This window comes from Cydia strobilella, chromosome 12, assembly GCF_947568885.1.
Source record: "Cydia strobilella chromosome 12, ilCydStro3.1, whole genome shotgun sequence".
NCBI classification, from domain to species: Eukaryota; Metazoa; Arthropoda; class Insecta; order Lepidoptera; family Tortricidae; genus Cydia; species Cydia strobilella.
This window is the reverse complement of record NC_086052.1, coordinates 10,852,334-10,874,344: the sequence shown is the minus strand read 5'-3', so window position 1 is coordinate 10,874,344 and position 22,011 is coordinate 10,852,334. Positions and strand designations below refer to the sequence as shown.

Sequence of the window (22,011 nt, the reverse complement as noted above, 5' to 3'; positions counted from 1 at the left end):
AGTTAGTGTGTTAATTAATTTAATTATCAGCGATAACAACGCCTGTTGTTACCTCTATCCAATTGTCTTTATTTTTGTTTCTGTACTTGCTTTGTAAACTGTGTGAGGTGTGCAATAAAGAGTATTGTATTGTATTACTAGTGGCTCTGTGAGCTGTAGACCTCGCGAGCATAGCTTAAAGCTAAATAAATATGTGGCTCCACCGTTTACAATAATTTCGAAAATTAAAAAAAAAACCTTTTTTAGGGCCAGCAAAGCCCTAATAAAAGCTTGAAAAAATGATACGAATACGCTTAGCCCGCGCTTGACCCATCAACAATGCGAAATTTTAACCTTTTTAGAAAGAAAAAAATAATAATATAAAAACAATACAAAATTTAAGTGTAAAAAATAATACTAAAAGTTATGTCCCACAATTAGCCTCATGCATGAAGTTTGTATTTGGACGAAAAATTTTTTTCGGATGTTTGTTACCGTTATACAAGAGCTAATTACTGGGGATCGAACCAGGGACCTCCCTACTTCATAGCGAATGTTTGCAAACTGCGACATTATAGCTCTTAGCTAAGCTGACGGGCTACTTATTCAGGAGTGAAAACTAAATATTTAAATACCGCCTAAACCAGCGATACAAATTTTCTGAATTTTTTGTCATTTAACTCTGTAAACATGTCTCAAAAAGAAAAAAACCTCTTATGATACGACTATTACTCAAATCAATTCTGATTTAGAGTCCATACGGGATTGGGCGTGCAAATTCGGTTTGAAGATTAATGCCCAGAAGTCGCAGGCAATTGTCATTGGTGGCCCTTACTATGTAGCTAAGCTCTCAGACATGGTGATACCTGACATTTTTTTTGATGGGACTAAAATCCCCTTTTCCTCTACTGTCCGAAATTTGGGTGTCATCATGGACCAGACGCTTTCCTGGGAACCCCACGTGGCTGAGGTGAGTAAAAAAATGTTTGGTTCCCTACACTCTCTTCGACGACTTCAGAATTTCCTCCCTCTTCGTACCAAACTGACTCTTGCCCGCTCTCTCTTGCTCCCTCTACTAGACTATGGTGACATTGCGTTCTTGGATCTTAATGAGGAATTGCTGAATAAACTTGAGCGCTTACAAAATGTCTGTGTCAGGTATGTGTATGGCCTCCGTAAATACGACCACATTTCTAATTTTCGTAAGCAGCTCGGGTGGTTACCGATCCGCCAGCGCAATGTGCATGTTCTGTCGTTGCTTTTCAACATACTCTTCAACCCCTGTTCCCCATCTTACCTAACCGAGAGATTTAACTATCTGGCTGAAGGAAGTGATCACCGCTTACGTTCTAGTGCTAATCTTACGCTTGCTATCCCTTCGAATAAGTCTCGAACGTACGCAAATTCATTCACAGTGCGCGCGGTGAAGTTGTGGAACGAGTTGCCCCTGTCGCTCAAACGGTCCCGGTCTGTAGCATCACTCAAAGTTAATCTGAAAAAGCTTTGGCTTTCCCACGAACTGTGATTTGGTTGAGTGCTAATATATATATATTATTTATATATAATATATATATATATATATTTATTTATTTAATATTTATTTAGTACTAGTGGCCTAGGCCTAGAGCGCTGGTGGCCTAGCGGTAAGAGCGTGCGACTTGCAATCCGGAGGTCGCGGGTTCAAACCCCGGCTCGTACCAATGAGTTTTTCGGAACTTATGTACGAAATATCATTTGATATTTACCAGTCGCTTTTCGGTGAAGGAAAACATCGTGAGGAAACCGGACTAATCCCGACAACTCCGACAAGGCCTAGTTTCCCCCCTGGGTTGGACGGTCAGATGGCAGTCGCTTTCGTAAAAACTAGTGCCTACGCCAATTCTTGGGATTAGTTGCCAAGCGGACCCCAGGCTCCCATGGAGCCGTGGCAAAATGCCGGGACAACGCGAGGAAGATGATGATGATTTATTTAGTACTATATATTTATGTATGCTAGTACATATTTATTTTATTGCATAATGCAATTGATGTATTTTAGTTATTCGTAGACGTTAATATTGTAGTTTTCCTTTTTAAATATTATTGTACGTTCTGTAAGTTTGTCTATCTATCTAATTCGAATTTTCCACTCATTTACTCTAAGGTTAGCTGGAAGAAATCCCTTATAGGGATAAGCTCGCCTTTGTACCTAAATTTAAATGAATTTCATGTTATCAATTTTTGTTTTGTACAATAAAGTGATTTACTACTACTACTACTACTACTATTTGTTTAGGCACGACCTATCACGTCACGACACCGCCATATTGAAAAATTTCCAAAAACAGGATCGACAAAAAAAACTATTTAATCATAGAATCTAGTCACAAAATTTCGCGAGAATCGGTTGAGAATTGCTACCTGTAGAGTAGAACATCCCGACATACGAAAGCAAAATACCCCAGTCAAAACGTAGACCTTCGCTACGCTTCGGTCTTCGGTCAATGATGATTTGAGCCCGATCTTCAATTATGTAGGTATGTACCTATACATATATACCTACTTATTGATGGATTCTAGATCAATTTCCCGTTCCTGTAAACCCCTGTTTTATTTAATTAATTAAGGTCAATACTGTAAGTAAGGGTAAGGTGGCTGCGGGGTTAGTATGGCTGGCCTTCACATTGGGGTCTGTTTACACGTTGATTAGTGTTTATTACGAGTTCATTGCATTAATTACTGCTTGCATTTAGTGGCAAATGTATGAACTCGCACTAAGCCGCTAAGTACTCGTATTGACCTTATATTACTACATTTTTAATCAAAACAGACCGGTAAACTATCGCATACAACTAAGTTTAGCTTTCCAAACAATCCGTGCAAAGTTTGCAAGCACATAAACAAGAGGTCAGGATTCGTTTAATTAGCGTGGAACACGGCAATGTCATCGCGTGACTTCTGCCGGTTTCAACAAACTGACCAGAAGGGAAATTCAACTTGCTTAAATAATTACTTCGTGACATGACTACCGTAACTCTGAAAGAGCAGCGATATTCTGAATCATAAGTAAAACCATAATAAACTAACCCTTCATAATTTTAATAATCGAAGTCTTGAGACTTATCTAGTTGAATATAAACGCTTTCAGGGATTTCGTGTAATTGCAGACATGGCACAATTTGACGAAGCGTGCTGTGAAAAAATGATGTCGAATTAAGCCCCTGAATTGAGTAGTTTCGGTAGTCACTACCCTTTTAGTGAGGGAGTAGGGAGTACCGTTACGGCTTGGCCACGACTTTGCGCGATCCGCGACGGTGGCGGCGATAACCATAGGTTGGAGCGGAACAGCGATCGGACCTTTCGTTCCCACCTATGGTTGTCGCCGCCGCCGTCGCGGATCGCGCAAAGTCGTGGCCGAGCCGTAACGGTACTCACTCCCTAGTTCGCTATTTAGCGAAATCGACTCCACATTCGCGTTCGCGGCTACGCGCCGTGATTCGCGCATAAGTGTGGAGGCCCTGTAAACCAAAAACGTCACGTTTGACACTGAGAGATCGGCATCGTATCGCTGTGACATCTTATAAGCATTGTTCGAATTCGGGCCGTAGGTCAACTTGATGACAGTATATATTTACATAGTAGTACACAGTTCTTTTACATCCCGAAGGCGTGCCGTCATATTACGAAGCGTTAGGATCAAATGCGCGTACCTGCTGTTTTTTTATAGTTCTATTTATAGTTCTGCTGTTTTTACTACTATGTTAATTTTTAATCAATTATCTTTTTATAGGTATTATTCCGCATCAAAAGAAGCTAAAAATACCATTTATGAGATCATCTCGGCATCGGTCACGTGCATAACATTCAGGTTTATTTAGAAGTCTAAATTTAAAAAGACCGTAGTTTATATAACAAACGAACCTACATAATTTAAGAAAACTACAATATGTGGAGTGAACAAGGTTTAATAGGTGGCATGAGAAAAACTTAGTTATAAGTATACATAGGTACACTACCGCTCATAACTATTTAGGCACTCGTAATTTTTTCCATACAATTGTATACAAAATCAGGGGGGTGTCACTGCGCAGTTTAGGTATATTTGGCCGGCGCACCGCCCGGGAAGGTGTATGGTATGATTGGTATGGCAGTGGGCTGCCGCTCGGCTCGCACGATAGTCGTATCACGTGGCGCTCGCGCAAAATTGAAAATACGCAATGGCTTCGAAACCTAAATCGCGATCTAATCTGTATAAAAGACAATGTTCTGTTTACGGATATCTGAATAAACGGAAGAACAAGGAAGCAGAAAAAACTTTTTTTTTAAATTCCGGACTATATTGACCGACATATTTTCAAAGGAATAAGTACTTCTGTGGCATACCTACTTCCGTGAGAATCAGACATACTATCTCCGGCTAAAAAATTTATGTTTACAGAATCAACGTTTTGTAATTCCTACATATTTATCTTAAAAATAATAAATCAGTAGGTATAGGTACAAAAACTTGTCAAGTGACAACCCCGTGCCGACACTCGCAGCTCGGTCATAAAACTGCGGCGCGCAAAGAAGATTCACGGTTCGTGCGCGGTTATAAGTTTCAATTTTGCTTGCAGGCGGCGAGTGTAGGCATAATTTTATACCTAAATCTGGCTTTTGTGAAGGAGTGAATTTTCTGTACGGTAGTACTATTAGTTATTCTGTGACAAAATCGACTTTCAGAATTATACCGCTAAGTCGCAGTCGGGTAACAGTTTTTTTATGCAGTTTACTTTTTTAATTAACTAGACATATCGAGCTTCAAAATGATGTGCAGAATATTCGTGTACATTGCCTATTTACCAAATGGCAAGCGTAAAAAAATCCATAATTCGTTTTCACAAAATCGTTTTATTTTGTATAAACTAGTACATAAGGGTTTTTTAAATCGTTACATAAACTCGAAATTTTAAAGGATGTCTTTGCCAACAATTTGAGGCTCAATATATTTACCTAAATAAAAATTCAATCCAACATGTAAGACAGTCATTTGCCTGCGATCGAACAGTATGATTATGAAAATAATTTTTGTATACAATTGTATGGTGAGCGGTAGTGTACCTGTTATTCTCGATATATCTCACTATTATGATCTACATTCTTTATTTTATTATATGTGGCTTTCCATTACAGAAGGATCCTTATGCTTCAAGTGCAATAAGGTCCTTTTTTATCTGAAATTCCAACAGAAATTTTGCGGATAGGGCGGTCCTTATTGCACATGAAGCATGGAAAGCCACATATTGGCGGGTAGGGGTTGCAGTTGTTGCAACTTACCCTACCTGTCTAGGTAACAATAGTCTCTCCTAAAAGTATGAAATATTTAACTTCTTTACTTATTTGGACACCAAGAATTATTACGATTAAGATAATTAGACCATACCCTAATATCCCTAAACATAAGTTATACCTAGGTATATATTATGCAGGTAATTATCATTATGTAAAATTCAATGTCGACCCTGACCTTTACTAGATAAAGGGTAACTTTGCGTGGATTAATCTCATTAACAAACCCAGGATTTCCATGTAGCGTGCGATAAGGCGTAACATCCTATTTGTTCGTGCCTTGTTTGATAAATACGATATGCAATGAACACATGTCACATTAGTTTGACGTCTGTGTTTCAGGTACTTACTTGGGATTAATTCGTCTTATCGGAAGAAGATTCAGTCGAGTTGTGGTAGTAAATTTTATCAGTAACAAAAGTAGCTTGTAGCAGATAGATATTATACATATACAGGTTGTTCAGTCAGAAATATTACTAGCAATATCAATTTAACTTTGACTAGAGATTACACGTGTTGCAGCAAACGCTCATAAATAATTGTAAAGTATACCCACCCAGATTTCAGATATAAGAAATGCCCGCGCACGCACACAGGACACGGTACGGCCATAACCGTATGGTAACGAACCTGGGCTGATATTATACTTGCCCGAAGAGTACGAGCGAGGCGAAAGCTAAAAGCAAACCAGTATAAGGTATACGCCAACACAATAGACTGATAACCGTAACTCAGCAGATAATTATTGAACTTCCCACACAACACAATTGTATGGAGCATAACTAATTAAAATGGTGACTTAAAACATTGTTAAGAATCAAATTCATGAATATAGATCTAGTTTAACTATAAACCAGTTTACATTTATTACACAAAAAAGGTTACTATCTACCGATGAATTCGGACTTCAGACTTTACGAGTATTTACGACTGAGGTACGTGCTGTTGAAAGTGTGTTTTTATAACAATGCTAATGTTGGCAATAAATTGTAAATTGTACAATAATAAAAAAAGCTACATATTTATGATAGAACCTATCAGATAATATCTACTCCTGGATATAGGTAATTGGAAATCGTCGAAATAAATAAAATAAATATTGGACGAAACCCTTCGATTAGACGATTACCTTTTGTTCTAACTAATGGAATGGTCCAGTTAAGGATTTTGAGATAACGTTTTCGTCTGACTGGTCTCAGAACTCGATTCGGCTCGCCAACCAATATGAAATACTCGGTACACTACTACATACGCGAAGCTGCAGATTGCAGCATTACCGACCCACATACATTCATCTCGGATTAGCTTTATAGTTTACGTAGTAAACGGACATCCAGTTCTCAGGCCTGAGTGGCCTGACCTAAAATTCTGTATTCAATTCTAACAAAGGTGCTAAGACTGTGGCGTATGACTGCGAAGCGTTTAATTAGCGTTAAACTTCGCACATGCGAAATCACGGTATCGGTAACTATTTTAACACATTTTCAACCCACTTGTTTTTGCGTATTTTTTTCAATATAACTTTAACAAATGTACCTACATAACGTCGTATTACCTTATTCAGAACTCATGAAACTGACAGAAGTTAGAAACATCATTTTGTACTTCTGACATTTTTTCCTGAGTAGGAATAGATAGGACCATGAAATAAAAGTGACCTTAATTCCACAAGGCGGTAATCCACCCTGCAAATGTCAGTTTACTTTACATAATTCTGAATCCCCCTGGAGCTGTATTAGAACTTTTCTGTTTATCAGTATTTTGTCACAAAATGCAGAGCATCTCGCTCGACGAACATCGCAAAAAGTGACTATCGTTATATATAAGTAAGTAGGTATTTCAAACTTAAATGATGATACCTATATAAATATATTATCCGGACAGGTGGTAACCCGCTACTAGACCATACATAGGTAAACAAATATTTTTTATATGGCGTGCCATTTAACACCTCGATTTAGTAGGCAAACAGTAAACGGATATTGACTTTTTTACTAGAGTTCTCTGTGATTTCACCATGTTATTTTTTTAGGGTTCCGTACCTCAAAAGGAAAAAACGGAACCCTTATAGGATCACTCGTGCGTCTGTCTGTCTGTCCGTCTGTCACAGCCAATTTTCTCCGAAACTACTGGACCAATTAAGTTAAAATTTGGTACACATATGTATATGTTTGTGACCCAAAGACGAACATGTAACGTAAACAAATGAATTTTAAACATGGGGGCCACTTTTGGGGGGTAAATGTGAAAAGTGAAGTTTTTCAAACTATATCGTGTTATATATCAAATGAAAGAGCTCATTGTGAGAATCTGAAATATATTTTTTTTATAATTTTAGGATAAACAATTTAGAAGTTATTTAACAAAATAGGCAAATAATTACCATTCCCCCCTTTATCTCCGAAACTACTGGGGTACTGGGTCTAAAATTTTGAAAAAAATACACAAAATAAATCTTTACTAAACAGTACGGAACCCTGGGTGCGCGAGTCAGACTCGCACTTGGCCGGTTTTTTTAAAGACATTTCACTCACGTTTCACATAAAAAATACATTGTTTAAATTGTGTAATGTACGGAACCCTTGGAACGCGAGTCCGACACGCACTTGGCCGGTTTTATTTACAAGAAGCCTTACATTGTATTACTTATTGCCATTTGACACGACTGACACAGAAAGTTACCTACCCGATGTTTTTATGTGTATTTGTGTATGTACCGTATAAGATGCGGCTAGATTCCTCTTACTAATGAGACAATCAATTTTTTAAATTATTTTATCTTTTCTTGTTTATACAAATCATTGTGATTATGCAACCGTAAATAATAAGAATGTGTACGATTGATAGATATTCATGCTTCAAATCTTATAAACTATAGAAGTGATTCAATGCCACAAAATAGAATAGTAACTAATCATTAAGGTGTAGTAGGTAGGTCTCATTTCCAACATAGACAGAGAGAATCATACTATCGATGTGCGCTCCCTAAATACCGGCCGGGACGAGCTTGTAGCAGCCCTGGACCGGTACAACCCTGACATTTTGGCATTAAATGAAACGTGGCTGCGGAAAAATGAAGAAAAATATATACTAACAATACCAGGCTACACTCTAAAAAGCAACCCGCGCTCGAACGGAAGTAGAGGAGGTGGTGTTGGATTTTACATACGAAAAACACTGCGAGCACAGGTAAGACATCACCCTGCATCATCTTTAGAGCAAATGTGGTTAGAGCTGCGCGTCCAAGGTGTAGGTCGGTTCGCTATCGGCACGGCCTACAGACCAGAATCTGTATCTGTGGAAAGCGCAATAGACGCCCTTAACGATTCTCTGGATTTGTTCGCGCCGTGTAAGCACTTGTTTCTATTGACTGATTTCAATATCGACGTACAATTACGAGATAAAATTAATGTAAAAAAGATAACTACCTTCCTATCGCAACGTAGCCTAGTTCAACTTGTAAATGAGCCAACGCGGATTACATCCGAGAGTTCAACTATTTTGGATTTGGTTATCACTGACTGCCCTGACATTTGTAGAACTATCCATGTACATCACAACCCTAAGCTTAGTGACCATGCAATGATATTGGCAGAGTTGTTAGTTACCAAACCTAAAAAACCTCCACAATACATATATAAACGATATCTGAGCAAAATAGATATCACAAAATTTAAAGAAGATCTTGAAAATATGCCCTGGTGGGAGATTAGGGAATTAGCTAATATCAACTGTAAGGTTAATCGTTTCAATGGTCTAATCACGAGCATATTTGACAAGCATGCCCCGGTCCGCCGTACACAGCGCAATCGTGGATCTCTTCCATGGGTTACGGACACAATAAAAACTATGATGAGCCTCCGCGACAACGCCCTAAAGAAAGCCCAAAGATCTAAAAAAGAATCGCACCATAACTACTATAAGGACCTACGAAATTACACAACAGGAGCCCTGGAACGCGAAAAAACGGCATATTTTACATTTTATATTAATAAAAACAAGTCACATCCCAAACAGATGTGGAATCATCTAAGGAGCTCTTCCATTCTAGGTGAAACCGAAGTACTCTCAATTCCTCAGCACTTATGCGACGCTGACAAGATAAACAATTTCTTTTTAACACTTCCAGGAACGTCTGAGACAGACCGAGACATGCAAGCAATGTTTCAGCATAGAAAACAGGGAAATGTATTTAATATAAAATGCTGTACGGATCACCAAATCCTGAAAATAATTGACTCGATAAAAACTAACGCTAGTGGCTACGATAACATTACAATAGAAATGATCCGCCTTACGCTATATGTCACACTACCAATAATAACGCACATAATCAATGCATCTATTGCATCTAGTACCTTTCCCGAGGCCTGGAAGCTTGCTCGTGTAAAGCCAATACCCAAATCAAATAGAGCTGAGGACTATAAAGACCTACGCCCGATTAGTATTCTCCCGGTGCTTTCTAAAATTATTGAAAAAGTGGTCTGTGATCAACTTACTAAATACTTAGAGGATAACACCCTACTACCTTGTACACAGTCAGGTTTTCGAAGTAAGCACGGTACGGCCACGGCAATGGCGAAGGTCACGGACGACATAATTGCAGCGTCAGACAAGGGTATGGGTTCTATCCTCGTCCTGCTAGACTTTTCTCGTGCCTTTGACTGCCTAAACCCGACACTGCTGCTTTCTAAAATGGCTTTCTATGGTGTAACTGTACAGTCATGTCATTGGTTTCATTCATTTCTCACAGGTCGTAAGCAGTACGTAGAAGTACAAGCAGAACATGGTAGGTTAGTAAAATCGGAAACGCGAACGATCAACCGTGGCACCCCGCAGGGATCCATTTTGAGCCCGTTGCTCTTCATTTTGTACACAGCGGATATGATTAGCAACTTGAAACACTGCAACGCACACCTATATGCAGATGATACACAATTATATTTTTCATTTAACCCAAAGAACCTGAATATAGCCCTTAGTAAAATAAACGAAGACTTACTAACTATAGCCAAGTGGTCGCAGAGAAACAATCTTGTTTTAAATCCATCAAAGTCCCAATACGTAATACTGGGAAATAAAAGGCAGCGTGCAGCTACAAAGGAACAGCACCCAAAAGTAATAATTAATAACGAGCCTATCACCGAAGCTGACAGTGCAAAAAACCTGGGTCTCATTATGGATGGCGAGCTGCGTTATGTTGAACATATTAATTTGAAAATTCGAAATGCCTTCTACAGACTCAAGGTATTATATAATATCCGTAAATACCTATCAGTTAAGGTGAGAGAGATACTAGTGGAATCGCTGGTACTCTCGCAATTTAACTATGCGGACGTGGTATACGGACCAAGACTTTTGGCGGTAACAAAAAAAGCTGTTCAACGGGTACAAAACGCATGTGTTCGTTTCTGTTATGAGGTTCCCAGACGAGCACACATTACTCCATTTCTTAACGAGAGAAAAGTGCTAAACATGGAGAACCGAAGGCAGCAACATCTAGCTTACACAGTTAGGAAGGTTTTAGAGTTCCAGAGGCCCTACTATCTGTATGAAAAGCTAAAATGGGTCAAGGACTCACGCACCAGGCCACTGAGAAGCTGCACCAAACTTATCATACCCAAGCATGAGACAGCGTTCTTCAGAGGGAGTTTCAAATTTGCTGCTGCTAAAGTCTGGAATGACCTGCCACCACCACTCCGTGAGCCTATACAGCTTTCTCAATACAAACGGTTACTACAGGCACATCTATTAGCCAAGCAGAGCGAAGGATACCCTCCCTCCTAACAACGGTGATTCATGCAAACAGATCACACAAACACACACACACACACACACACACACACACACACACACACACACACGCGTACACACAGGCACTCACATAACCGCGAGCATTCCTAAAGTCTAGTTATTATTTTTATTAAAATGTCATGTTGTTTCCTATGTTATAAGTTTCCATATTGTAATTTAACTTGTTATTATTATCTTCCATTGTTCCTATTTCAATGACCATAGCATCAATTGTACTTAATTACGAGCACAGATGTTATCATTGTAATTGATATAGTTAATAATTATGCTACCCTCCGGCCGTCCTAGTCTGGGACCGGTCTGAAAACCAGCGCCGGGCATCTCGGCCCGGCACACGCTGAGACTGGAAACCCTTTGCCCAATTGTTTGTACTTACTTATAAATTAATAATTGTTTTTCTTATTCTTGTTTTATGTAATTTTATTTTATTTTTCTTTTGTACTTTTATTTCATTTTCTTTTGTACTTGATAATGTGGCAATAAACAATTCTTATTCTTATTCTTATTCTATCTTTGTCTTACACTAGTACTAGCACCCAAAAGAAAAGGATGAGTATAGTTTTTTTTTGTTCTTATTTACTGACAATTTGGTTAGACCTATATAGATACTACCTATATATAGATAACGATAATTAGGCAAGAAATTCATAAGGCTTGCTGCCAATATCTTTGAAACTATAATTTTTTATAGGTACACGATGTCCACTGTTTGTCAAATCCGCCTCCGAATAATTGACTACCTGTGAACAGAACAACAACCCACTTTGTTGATACATTTTTAATGAAACTAACCCGTCTATCGATTGACCTGGGTCTGTCAAGCTTAACGCCATCACGGTTAACATGGATCACAACACAACCTATAAAACAATAAGCTTTTTGTCCAACTCGTGCATTCATTTCCACGACACTTGATTGTAAATATGTTCATTAAATTAATTTTTAACAAGCAGAAACGTCTGCGATCGATGCTATTAAGCTTAGAATAAATTTAAAAGTGGAAAAATTACTGCCTTGGGTGAGACTTGAACTCACGGCCTCTGGATAGATACTCCAGCGCTCTGCCAACTGAGCCACCAAGACCTCATCCATAGTCAGCAAATCTTCTCACTATATGGGTCTAGGGGACCCTAGCGACATCTACCGTAAGAGTGTTACACTTCTTAAACGGCCACCGGAGTTCCAAGTCATATTGGAAATTCACCAGTTACGATGTGCTACCCATTCTAAATTAATTTTTAACAAGCAGAAACGTCTGCGATCGATGCTATTAAGCCTAGAATAAATTAAAGTGCACCCAAGGCAGTAATTTTTCCACTTTTAAATTTATTCTAAGCTTAATATGTTCATTATCATTATACCGTGACGTCAAGTACTGGATCGATTTAACCTACCCCCGCCAAGACGAGCAAAGCGTAGCGCAAGGGCACTACCACCTTTTCTCAAAACGCTTCGTCGTTTTATTGAACTCTCATAACTTGGGTTTGGATTATACCAGATAAAGAAAATTCTCGGGATAATGATGCCAATGGTGAACTTATTAAGCATACAAATTTTCAATTGCATAGCTCTTATACTAAAATCTGATTTATTCATATCTAAAAAACCCGATTTCTTCACTGACTCACTCACTCACTGATGATCATCAAAACTCTCAGGGTACTTCCTGAAGTCCTAGGAAGCTGAAATTTGGTATGTAAATAAGTTAGTATTAGTAGGGTAACTTGTTGATTAATGAAACAATTTCTTATAAAGATAAACAATTTAGTTGGCTATCGTATGGCATTCTTGGTTTCTACTTATCTTAAACAGTTTCTGTATTATAAACCTTTAAAAAAAATTGTTTTGTTTCATTGTGTACTTGTGAGTTGTGCATGTTTTCAATGAAAGACTCTAATTTTTACAGTGAAACAGATGTAATAATTATAGTATGAAACGTTGAAACATTTGAAACGGTGTTATATATGTGATATTAATACATATATGCTTTCAATCAATTAATGAGAAAGGAAAGGAGAAAATACATTAGTGGTAGGCTGAAATTGGTGATTTGAAAGGTTTCCGACATACCTATTAAATGATTATAAGATTGCTGAAATATATAAAATAGCGAAAGACTTGCTTGCATAACTGTGGTTGATATACAGCTAATTGTGTCAAAATAATTTCAATATAAGAGAGGAAAATGAGGACTACGTTTGTATGGTCCTCCACTTTCGTCTTAATGTACCTAATATAAACCTGCGTTGAATAAGTATTTTTCATCTCATCTCATGCTCTGAAAGTGGGTCGTTGTTGTTCTAAAAACTGCGCAGAAAGTGATACGTTTCTTCTCTAGTGCAGAAAAGTGGTGTACTCCTCTGCGTACCCGTCCCACGAGCAACTGGGTGGAAACAAAATGGAAAAATAGTGTCTTTATTTCCCCGCCTGGAACAATTGGTAATTGTTCTAAATTTGAATCTTTATTTTATCAAAAATTATAATAAACATAATTATGATGAGTGATACTCATGAAATATATTATTCTTGATTTCTTTTGTTGAATTGTATTTACTCGAATTCATAAGGCGGGAACCAAAAGGAATACACCAAAAATATTTGTTTTAAACCTTGAGTATACCACCAACCACCACCAGCTGAATGAGTAATGCCATTGACTATTGGGAGGTTTAAGAGAACGGTAAAGAAACAAAAAAAGAGGCAATCCCGCTGATTTTCATACTATTGAACAAATCATTTTAAAATTACTGCTGTTTGTTAAAATATGTGTGTTTTCGTAAATATTTTTCGCTAGGAGCTATTTATCTTCACACACGTAAAAGCTCAGATTTTGCAAAATTGCCTTGTCTTTTTTGGTTTCCTCGCATTCGATATGAGAAGTAGTGTTTAACTCGGGTGGACCATTTCCGACTCGGACCATTGGCGCTCTCACTGTGTTCGAGCGCCAAACTACCTCGACAGAATTCATTCATTTATTTACTGCAATCCATGGTGCATATAGGTGTTATAATCATTTTAATTGTAACAGCATAAATTGTTGAATTGGTGCCTTTTAATAACCCTTTTGGTTAGCAATCTACTATTAATTCACAATGGTCTATTATTCCATATATTGTAGCTTTAAAATGTAAAAGTTGGGTGAAGTTTCAGCGGTCGAAGCCCTTGTCACGTCGTATATAATTGTAGGTCATCTGGAAGTTTCTCAATATGAATAACTGATGTCAGTAATAAAAATATATGCTTAACTAGAAATAAATTGTTTTAACTATTTATCAGACTTATGATGTTTATGATATTGTCCTTACAGTGGTTCTGAATAAGTGCCGTATTTACACACAGGTCTCTACAGATTTTAATATGCTTGATGTATGATCAAACGAGATCTTGACATTTGTCTATTTTAAAGTGTGATGCAGGACATATTTATATACTTGGTCACTCGTAGACACCTGTATATATGTATATAATATATAATTAAAGTGTATACCTACAGTAGCAACAATAGTAAATTTGTATATGTATAGGTACTAATACCAGATTAGCGTCAAATAAATAAACATCCCTATTTTTCTGTTTGTCCTATTTCTTTATCGTCTTTTTGTCTTTCATCTGCGTGTGAACCGGCTTAAATAACAACCACGCATCACAGAACAAGCGTCGGGGCATAAATAGAATGCAACGCAATCAGGTGTGCCTCGTACATTAGCACAACGGCATTTACAAATTTAGCTGCTATTTCCAGCCTCACGGAAGCTAAGGCGATAATTTTATAAGAGCGACTATATTAAGACAGATTTGCACGTAAATCCATACTAGTATTATAAATGCGAAAGTGTGTCTGTCTGTCTCTTACCTCTTCACGCTTAAACCGCTGAGCCGATTTAGTTGAAATTGGTATAGAGATAGTTTGAGTCTCGGGGAAAAACATAGGGTAGTTTTTATCCCAGAAATCATCCTTTAAGGGGGTGAAAAAGGGGGTGGAAGTTTGAATGGAAAATCGATAAAAAACAGATTGAATAAAAAATAAGCTACCCAAATTACTAACTCCACGCAGACGAAGTCGCGGGCAAAAGCTAGTAATCCATAATCCGAGTTAACGTCTTATCGGTAATCGGCCGGGCGTCTTTGAAATAGAATATGACTGCAGTGTGCAAAAAATATTGTGCGAGCAAAGGTCAAATTTACTAGATCGATGCCCTGTCAACAGTGTCAACGTGCGAGGGCGCGATTTCCGGTCAGATTTATGAACCAACCAACTTTTCGCTAGTTCTGGTTGTGCTGCACTGAACTTGTTTAGTATTTAATGACTGATTACTTGGTTTAAATGTCAACGGCAAAAGAGAATCGAGATTACGCTACTAATGACTGATGACCTAGAAATATTACCACAGTGATACCCTCGCGTTACGCAAGGACCTATCCGTCAATTATCACTTAACCTCTTAAAACTGTGATAAGGAGTATAATAAATTGAGTTTATATTGAAGTTCCTAGCGACACGGAGAATTCCGCCGAGCAATTACCTATTGCTGGTCTTGTAACCCCATTGCTCACCGAACGTACACGTGTCGGACGCTCAGCTTGACCAGTGTAACTGTGACCCCGAGAACCAAATCACACGTTATTGAAAAACAAACATAATTTGGTTCGTTTGAGCGATTCTCTCGCCTGCGCTCGATAATTCGAATCTCTGTTCACGAGATGCGATGAATTGATACAATAATACCACCAGCGTCATGCATCCTTGTGATTTTCATTAATACCGAGCTCCTAGCATCAGTGACCTTTAATATAAACACACGTGATTTTATGTATTTTGGTCACAAATTTTAGAAGGGTGACTGAATGTGACCGCATAAATATAAACCGTGTTGGTTTAAATTTATAAATAATGGCATGGCATGAAATTAGCTGGTAGTCTATAAATAGATAACACCTATAATATATTTATAATCAACGTCATTTGTGGAAGTAAGTAATAAATATAAATAAATTACACTGCAGTAGTTCAATACATATCCAAGCACCACTTGCACCATCCCACTAACCCGGGGTTAGACGGTTAAACCGTTAACCCAGTGTCAAATTGTACTGGTAACCATGGTAACTCCAGGTTGAACCCATTAACTGGGTTAGTGAATGGTGCAAGTGGCCCTAAATATATAAAAAAACGGCCAAGTGCGAGTCGGGCTCGCGCACCGAGGGTTCCGTACTTTTTAGTATTTGTTGTTATAGCGGCAACAGAAATACATCATCTGTGAAAATTTCAACTGTCTAGCTATCACGGTTCATGAGATACAGCCTGGTGAGAGACGGACAGACGGACAGCGGAGTCTTAGTAATAGGGTCCCGTAATCCCGTTGTTACCCTTTGGGTACGGAACCCTAAAAATATGTACAATTTAAATTATGAAAAAAATTAATTTCATAATCGAATTTAATGTGCCGTGAGTCCATACTAACAATGGTAGTTTTACGATTTAACTCATGTATATTTAGCCATTAAAAATACGTGAGTTAAACCGTAAAATAATAGCTTAATAAAATTTCATCACAATAATAACGTTTATTAAAATTATAAACTATTAATTAAATAACACACAACCTAAATGTAAAAGTAAATACCAATTCGTTTATAAATGGTAAAGGAAAACAGACGTTGACTAATGATGAAACATCGCAAAGGGTACACTGGTATCCTGACGTTGGGAGTATTGCTATCGGTGTAGGTTGAGGTCGTTGAGGGTTACTAGGTATTTTACATCAGTCATGTATACCAATATAAATGTATGTAAGTATAATTAACGTCCTGGCGCCCCTGGCGGTATGCTCTATATCCAGCAGTACTGAGGGCCTACCGCGAACCACGTTCGACGTGTTGCCTCCCTGTCACACTTCGACAGAGAGGCAACACGTCGAACGTGCTGCCTCTCTGGCCCTCTGGTATCCTTCGTCGTACCCGTCTGTTGAACCAGCATCTAACTAAGGAGTCCCTTCGACTTAAGATCGTTAACCAAAAAGCAATACGTGCATTACCTAAGGACAATGTCCGTTTTATCAACATTTCACATGATACACAAGTACCTAAAGCCAATTTTTTCTCCTCAATGTTCACAAGTTATAAATTATTATCGATGTAATTATCTTAATACTCGACTAGTTATTCATAAGATTATCTTCAAGGAAACGAGGAATTCCCTTTGCGTCTACTGTAGATATTAGTATATTAGTATATACATAGTTATCTACGTCAACAACCCCTTATAAATACACGCGGTGACGCCAAAAAAGGTCAACCTTTTCGGCCTGATCTGACCCAATTCCCACCCACTCATTCCAGAACACCATCATTATATATTTCTACGTGATTGGCCGAAAATAACATGCTTAGTTGTTGAACCTAGACTTATGACGTGGATAAGTATTTCAGTTAGGGAGTAATTAATTCCTACGTATTTTAAAGATACGTCATTCGGAACATATGGAGCCCGGTTTAGGTTCAGTTGAAACATGAAAAGACGATAACTCTTCTTTACGGTCCTATTGTGTATGTATAAGCAATCTCATATTTAAACGTTTGTAAAGTGTTATAATTAAAGCCGATGGTAATTCCCTACTCTTCTAAAATCATTGTGCAATTGAAGTGCAAAATTCTAGAAGCCATCACTCATTATCTTGTATCTACTAGAATATAGTATTATATAATATGTAGTAACAAAGACGTTGGTGGTGTCCCATGTGTCCCGTTCGGACAATTTTGTTATGTATCTACGGGCAAATTAAACACTATTTTAGTCTCGTTTCATTTGTATAGGTAACGATTGCGTTATTGAAAACTCAATTTCCAGGCGAATGAAAACTAAACAAAGTGTATCTAAAGAAGTATACCACTAGTTTGGAATTGGCATGGGAAATCCGGCGGTTCAATAAACGGGAGCGGAATACACCGTCTGGGCGTTCGCTACGTCACCCGCCGTCGCGTCACTCATTTCATGTCGTCTAGTACTAGCGGCCACACACCACACGACACACGACACACGTAGCCCATCCGCCACCACAAGCGGACGCGATCTTATTATTTATCATAACAATTAAACCTGATAACCGATAACGGACAATAATATTAAGTGCTTTGACGTCAATACTTTATAGCTTGTTTGCACGATTTGCGGTTACTTTGAATAAATGTTTTGAGTGCGTGTGTGCTTTAAGCGGCTTCAAAATTTCAAGGATATCTGATCTTCCGTCTCGGCTGTCTCCAGGTATTAATTATTAATATTTATAGTTATTGTAGCTATCTCTCATGTGTCTAACCTAATTACTCGTATAATTTTATCCCCTCATTCCCTTCCGAGGGACTGTAAGACTACAAGCCATGTAATTTTCTTATAATTAGATTAATTATTATTTAATACAGTTTTTAATTATAAAATTACACATACATAATTAAGTCTATATATGATCGCGTGCTGGACCACCGGAAAGAAATAGAATAATTATGGTTTTTTTGTCTATATTACGGCCAATCAACATTTCTTAATTGCCTACTCCTATTAATAAATTAATTTATTATTTTTACCAGTATACAGGATGGAAAAAATTAATGGGCCCTGGAGGGATAGTGCCTTAAAACCTTAAGTTAGCTGATTTTACTTAAAGGAAACATTTTTAATTTTTTTAAAGAAACAAAACTGTTTACCCTGTTGGTTTTTTTTATTGAAAAACACATATAATTATATATATAATTGTTACGTATTTGCAGTGACTTATTTTTCAAGTGTTTTTCCATAAAAAGGGACGTCAAGATTGTTAACCCTTTTGCTAATGTTAAAAAAATGAAGTATAGTCGTACCTATATACCGTGTATTAAACACCGAAAGCGAAACACTGACATCGTAGTTTCTCGGAGAATCCAGTACCCTCAAATTATAAATGATGGGCGAGTGACATTTAAAAGTAGTTACTCGTAGTATAATAAACATTATGCAGCCATAAACAATTAAGTATATACGGGGTTTCGTAAAATCGGGTCTTGTTTACTTATCTGTCATTTTCTCTCAAGTCAGTGGGGCGACACTCCTCCTTTCGGGCATGCTCGGCTCCGTTCGGCTCAGCATTTTTCCGAGCAATTATTAGTTGGCACAACTTGACGTCCCTTTGCGTGCACGACCACAGATAACATAAATTAATTGAATGTTGACAACCCTAAATAGCCGAAAGGGATAGTGCCATACACAGCATACACTAGAAAGGGACAGCATTATTCGTTCCTGAATCGCTGAGTCAAACTTCGGTTTTGTAGGAAGTGTCCTTTCTGTACCTTAGATACTATTATGTATTCTGTGCTCAAGTGTGTGTCAGATACTGTTGTAAGTACATATATTATTTTCTCAGACATTGTTTACGAATATATAGCTTGCACCTTTCAATAGGTGATAATGATGTTATCGGTGACTGTCTTGTATTCGTTTTAAACACAATTAAAATCAATTCAGTGTAATTGTGAGTAATATTTAAAATATAGTGTGATATCCTAATAGAGGGTAAAAGATACTGACCGTTGTCTTAAAATATCGAAGGTGCAATATGTATCTTAGGTACATATACTTCGTCTACCTTTCATAAGAAATACCTACCTAATAATCGGCAAGGATGATTACGCAAAGTGAATGTATGAATAATTTGCTTCGCAGGATTTAGGTAGAAAGAGAAACTACCATTCATACAGCATCACTTCTTTGTAACGAGCGCGGATGAATCATGAAAACTTTGCGTTGAAAACGGTCTGTGAGTCACTTAACTTTTTTACCTGGTGTCAATAATAATATGTACTTTAATCGTTATCTGAGATCAGAGTATGATGCAGGACTTTCGAAGAATTGTGTAACAGTTATGAAATGTGTCATGAGATGGGATTTACCAAATTACCAGTACGCAATCAAGTAAAAGAATTTATTAGTAGTACCGCTTTATACCTATACGTTTTCGTAGGTATTATTATGTATCTCACCTCTCATGTCACAGCAATACTCTTCACTGATGATTGATCACAAGTTTTTGGCCATAATGTTTACGAATAGTAAGTTAACAGTGTGGACAATAATACCTTATTGACATTATTCGGAGACGTTTTTGTGTCCCTATTTTATTTGATCCTTTTCTCCAATCCTGTCGGTACGTAGTTCATATAGGATTAGAGTCATTGACATATATCTAAGGACGGGCCTTACAGGCAATAAGAATGGGGCCAGTACAGCGGTGTCACGCACACGAATTCGAGCCAATCGTGCAGTTTAACGCCATAACGCGATTGGTTGATGAGTTCGCATCACGCGCGCGATTGGTCGTAACTAGTTGCGTTAGACTGCATGATTGGCTCGAATTCGTGAGTGACACCGCTGAACTAGCACCATTCTTAGTGCCCGTAAGGCCCGTCCTTAGATATATGTCAATGATTAGAGCAGGGTTAATAGATCCGCATTTCAAATTTTCAATGCACAGATTATGCCACGAGGTGATTAACGTTACGATACCTATAAGGAATTATAGGTATCGTTACGTTAATTACCTATATCCTCATGGCAGGTATCAAATAACCTACAAGAACTAAAATAAGTCAATAAGTTTTCCTGTACCATCGACGGTATTGCATGACATGCGGTTTCCACATCTCGAGAAACAAATAACTACATAATTTTACCCAATAATAGAACTGTTTAATTGTTGTCTGTTTGTGTAACTGTGTCCTGTAACAGCACGATAAGGCACGGACGAAGCAGTAGACGCAGTCCACACAAATCCAGCATGGGTACGTGGGAGCAAACGTCAGCAAAACATACGTCAAAAATATTAGTAATCGATAAAGCCGTCATAACGCAATTACAAGTTAATTAAATAAAGAATAAAAAGACCGGTTGTATTCTCCATATTATTAGCTTCTCAATACTCAATATCTTTATTGCTAATAAGGACGAATCCATGCAGTAGTGGATACACAGTATCAAACCAATTTGAATATATATAAGTAATTAATTTCTAAAATTCTAAAATAAAAATTCTTCTAAAATTTTTCAACATCTGGTTTTCTATACCTTATCCTAAGAATTGGAGGAACTATGTAGTTAAGGTCAATTTGGGGAAGAAAAGGTCGGTAGAGCTAAAGGAGTGAAGCTCTTCCTTTCTGACTTTGTCTGAGCGACGTACGTATACAAATACGAGAGTTCTTGCCCTTAGGAATTCATTTTATATGGCGGTCTTCTCCACATTGACCTTACTAATATCACTGTCATAGCCTTTTAACCCAGAAGCCGATTAAGCTTCTTTATGATTGCGCCATAACTACAAATAAAAAGTATTTCTAGTTCAATGTGTAGCTATCTACAAAAACTGAAATGCAGACAATAAAATTCATTTAACGGATGCTTTGTCGTTCAAAGTGATGATCATTGTTTTGTACAACGTATCATAATGAATTAAATCCACCTGTTTATAATGTATTTTTACTATAAACTAATGTGGTTAGTATGCAATGGCTATTAGGGCCTGCACTTCTTTGACGGGGAAGGGCTGATGCATGTTCAAACGCATAACACTAGCTAACTAGAAAGTTGTATTTAGTGTTCAATAACTACGACTACGACTAATAATGTGAGCTGTCAGCTGTCAAATGAATCGGTTGTAAAGGGTTGATTATGCAACCGCACTTATGCGAGTGAGGAGCCACTTTGAGATATCGATTACTGTAGGCATTCAACCAACTGCCGACTGAATGGTTTTGCTATATTAGGTACATAGAGGATTATTTACATAATTTTCAAGTACTGCACATACTCGGGTTTATGTATTAAACTAATTTATGATTTTATAATATATTAACAATAACAGTTTATACATATCGTACCATATCATCGCG

The 22,011-nt window shown here is 37.6% G+C and overlaps 1 protein-coding gene across 6 annotated transcripts in view; it reads left to right on the top strand.

The window, feature by feature from the left end:
* The window catches only part of LOC134746110 (uncharacterized), an 89,834-nt gene that overhangs the window by 46,693 nt on the left and 21,130 nt on the right, over window positions 1-22,011 (top strand). Inside the window, exon 1 of one of the 6 annotated variants that reach the window (XM_063680370.1) lies at window positions 18,215-18,361. The exons of the other annotated variants lie outside the window; for them this stretch is intronic. The gene's annotated coding sequence lies outside the window, so the exon portion shown is untranslated. Of the gene's footprint in view, window positions 1-18,214; window positions 18,362-22,011 lie in introns of those variants that run through there. 6 annotated transcript variants of the gene reach the window in all.